We start from the raw sequence: 4,332 nt of genomic DNA, 5'->3' as shown, positions 1-4,332 counted from the left end.
AAATGTAGAAAACGTAAATCGATACTTTGATAAATAATGAAAATTAGTAATAAAAAAATGCGCGATTTTTTATTGAGAATTTTCGCATGCGGCACTTTTTCCTTCAAAATTAATACTTCGATACATAATGAAAGTTTTTAATAAAACTACTAATTAATAAAATATAAAATATATTAACGTTTAACGAGCTTAATTTAGTTGNGTTTTCTAAAGGAAAGTAAAGAAATTTTTAAACGTAATAATGAAATTAATAAAATATAAAATATATTAACGTTCAACGAGCTTAATTTAGTTGGAATGTGTGTTTCTGCACACTTGTATTTGTGTGAAATGGTTTGTTATCGTACATTTTGTTAGGTGAAATTTTCAACTTCTACAACAATTTTCTCGTAAACTATGAGTTTCCTCGCCGTCCTGTTTTCAGTTTTTTGACGTGTGCGACCCCCTCCACCCACCAAAAAAGTCATTTTGTTCAAAGCGTGGTGCACTCTCGCGAAGTTTTCCCACACTTTTGCAAACCAGTCATGGAAGAAAAGATTAAAAATTAGTTATAAAAACTAAAATCCAAAACCGCTAATGACGTTACAGGTTCTCCCAATTCTGAAGCAATCAGAAGAATGAGAATGAAGAATTCTTTGGAAAACAACGATCTTGCCATCAGGGATGCCGTTTGGATCTAAATAGATCCAATTGGATACATTTTTAGACGAATTTTTGTGGGATACTTATTTTTTCCTATCAGTATAAATGTGGATACTTTTTTAAATAGGCCAAAATTTTATATTTTCTATAAAGTTGTTTTCGTTCAAAAATAGATTTTCATTAATGAAGTTTTCTAAATGTTATAAAAATCGCTACTTAAGCGTGAAATTAGAGCATTTTATTTTTTGTGAATGAAGCAATGAACATATATAGAGATCTCACCAAAGCAGTGTAATAAGAACTTTAACAGACGGCAGCGTTGATCCGGATCAACTCGGGAATTAACTGTAGTTGATCCAGATTAAGTCCCAGTTAATCCCGATCAACTCGGAATTAACTGCAGTTGATCCGGATTAAGTCCCAAATAATCCCGATCAACGCTGCCGTCTGTTTAAGCTTTTAGGAGCAATTGTTTAGTTAGCTTATAAAAATGCTTTAAGCAAGATCTTAATATATATATATAAATTAAATATATCTCTTTCATATCACATATCTTCATTTGTTAATATAAAAAGAAAGAAGATCTCAATGTAGTTTAAAATACACTGTTTAAAAAACTAAATTTGATTTATTTAAGGAAATTTTTATAAATTTTACTGAAAAGACTTTAAATACACTCTAAATTTTTGCTGTTTATTTGCGCATATTAAGAAAGGTAACCATTTTCCTCTTTTAATGTGTGCAAATTTGCACACCGTGTAATAAAATTAAACACTGCCTGTTTACTTTAACATACCAAATTTGCCGCAGAGCGCAAAATAACACATAAAATGTTTAAAATAGAGTAAATGTAAGCTCCTAATGTTTATTATTTGTAGGAAATTTTTTGTTTAGTTCCAACATTTTTGCAACTTTAAACATTTCATGGGTATTTTTTAAAGATCTCAAGTTCAAAATCGAATCCTGAACATCTTATACGTATGTATATTTATACAGATTCCTGTTGAAAAATAGATATTTTTCAGTAGTAGTTTTACACACACTTTTCATAGTGTACAGGTACAAATGTAACATATTAATTACTATTTTTTATACTTATTTTGCAAAATACTTATGTATAAAAATGTAATTTATAAATGGAAATTACAAATGTTTGATTTTATGAAATATAAAAATACTAGCAACCCGCCCCGGCTTCGCACGGAAATAAAATATAAGGCCTATGTCACTCACTGAAAAAATGATTAAAATCGATCCCGTAGTTTTGATTTATTCATTACTGCCCGTGGCCCGCACGCGTTACATTTGGAGTAAAACAGTTCCCCTTTCTTTATACCATGAAGATTTCCTGCTATCTTTGGAATATCTAACGCGCGCTCCGAATCAATAAAAACTATTCAAAAACTGTATTTTAATTATGTGCGATTTATTAATATAGAACGTGAACAGAGCGGTTTATTTCGCTGAAAAAACACTCACAACTAAAAATTTTTCAAATTTGGGTTTTCTGTATAAAAACCCTCAATGCAATGGAATTCAGTACGGCAATAAAGACATGAATTGAAAATACATACATACATACATACATACGTCCGAAATTTAATTATGCGAGAGATTCGTACATATGTACTTACATACATACGTACCGAGTTCTTTCACCATACGATCTAATTCGACATGAATGAGGTGGGGTGAGATTCCCGCATAACTTCTAATGTTTCATTCGGTTGACAGCGAACAAACACACAAACAGCTTTTTTTGGAAAAAGTGCTGCTTTTGTTTAAACAATTTTGGTTAAATAAGATATGAATCAACTATTTTTTTTGATGCAGAACGAAAGTAAATATTTCAAAGTTTAACTTCAAGTAAGTTTCATTTTAATCGGTGGATTCTTTTATGATTTATGGCTGTGTAAACAAAAAATTTATGGGTTTTTACCACATTTTGTCCGATTGCCACGCCCCCTTTATATATTTCTTCACATTATAATGACATAAACCTTCCTCTTCAACCAATCTATCTATTAAAAAAAACCGCATCAAAATCCGTTGCTTAGTTTTCAAGATTTAAGCATTTAAGGGGACATAGGGACAGAAAAAGTGACTTTGTTTTATAATATGTAGTGATATAAACACGTATTCCAAGTTCTTAGGATGGGTTAAATTATGTCTTTTTCTTCAAAATGTTTGGTTTTCTTACAAATTATGAGATGATACGTAAAAAAAAAAAAATTGGATACATTTGGATACATTTTTGGCTTGGTTGGTGATACATTTTCTTGGGACGGCGCGGCAACACTGCTTGCCATGCTGCTGGATTGTGAAAATGAAAGTCAGGAGGATACATCCGACATTTGCAGCCCCGATGCACTTCTCAAAAAGGAATTATTGCACCGTTATAAAAAAAAAACTAAATATAACTGAGTCTTCTCAGCTGGTGCAGTTTCAATCGAAAAAAATTTATGATTTTGTCAAGTTTCAAGTTTGTCGCCTCGAGCGAGTATTTATTGAGTGGTGGTGGTGTGATTTACGACCCTTTAAGAAACAGGCCTTAACCCGAAAAGTCAGCAACATTACTTTTTATAAAATACAGTATTCCTATTTTTAAATTCAAGTACTAAATAAAAAAAAACATTCACCTAAATCACTTAATTTACTCACCTCAATTATTTCCTAAAAATACTTGATATCCACATTAGCATCCGGATGTCTAAAATTACACGTTTGCAACATCCCTAACCTCCAAATGATATCTCCTAATAGTTATTCACCACCACCTGCCGAGCGTTGCTATTTAGTGTTTGTCGCTGACTGAACACTCGATGATCGATGTTGGCTACTTTGAAAAAATGCGCAGGGCTGTCTGCATTTCGTAGCATTTCTTCGGTATTTCTGATGATACCAACAAACCATCTGCGCTGTAGACGACGATGAACTTGGTGAATTATTAATATGCTTGCGAATTTGCTGAATCTCCGTTGAGTTGGCGATCTCGTCTCTTAAGCTACAAATGTCAGTCGTGGAAGCGATGGCTTCTACTTGTGTTCCAACTAAGTTTGCTACTTCAACTATTGCATCCGCGATCTTAAGTTTTCTTGCAATTCTTTCTGATGAGGCTATGGTTAAGGACTGTGCGACAGACGGAAGGCGGCTTATCCACAAATCCAACAGTGCGCTGTCACTCCACGATGATCCTACTACTCTTTGCATGTCAGAAAAAAGCTCGCTGGACCTTTTATCACCCAACGATATCTCCTGGAGCACTCCTTGCAAGCGTCTGGGTTGACTCTCTCTGAATCGTTCTATGAGTTTGGTTTTAATGTACTCGTATCTGTTAACAGCAGGTGCAGCCTCAATGACGGGACGTAAGCTGAAGAGCTTGGTCGGTGGTACACTGGCTAGGACGATTGCATATTTGCGGCTATTTGCGAAAACTCCTGTAGCGTTGGACCAATAGTCCAGGGAGTAAGAGAACGCTTATAATTCTTTTTCGCTCGTTGTCGGAACAGGAATGTGTGGACTATATACGGCGTTAACATCAGCTACTTCGAAGTTTGATTCGAGCGAATGGCTCGACTTCTCGTCCGCGCCCATTGCATTGACATTAAATTTCTACAGTGCTGCCACAGTTACTTATCAGAGTCGGCGGTCTTTACAAGCTCTTCATTACAGGTGAACCTTTTCAAGAAG

The 4,332-nt window shown here is 34.1% G+C and overlaps 1 long non-coding RNA gene across 1 annotated transcript in view; it reads left to right on the top strand.

Moving 5' to 3' along the window:
• The window catches only part of LOC108361405 (uncharacterized), a 20,722-nt gene extending 18,227 nt beyond the window's left edge, over positions 1 to 2,495 (top strand). The window contains exon 3 of the long non-coding RNA XR_001847291.1: positions 2,484 to 2,495. This is a non-coding gene — a long non-coding RNA (uncharacterized LOC108361405). The remainder of the gene's footprint in view (positions 1 to 2,483) is intronic.
• The last annotated feature ends 1,837 nt before the right edge of the window (positions 2,496 to 4,332 follow it).

This window comes from Rhagoletis zephyria, unplaced genomic scaffold (assembly GCF_001687245.7).
Source record: "Rhagoletis zephyria isolate East Lansing unplaced genomic scaffold, Rhagoletis_zephyria_1.1 Rzeph_scaffold_00757, whole genome shotgun sequence".
Taxonomy (NCBI): domain Eukaryota; kingdom Metazoa; phylum Arthropoda; class Insecta; order Diptera; family Tephritidae; genus Rhagoletis; species Rhagoletis zephyria.
Note: the sequence above shows the minus strand (reverse complement) of the source record. Positions and strands in the feature narration are given on the sequence as shown.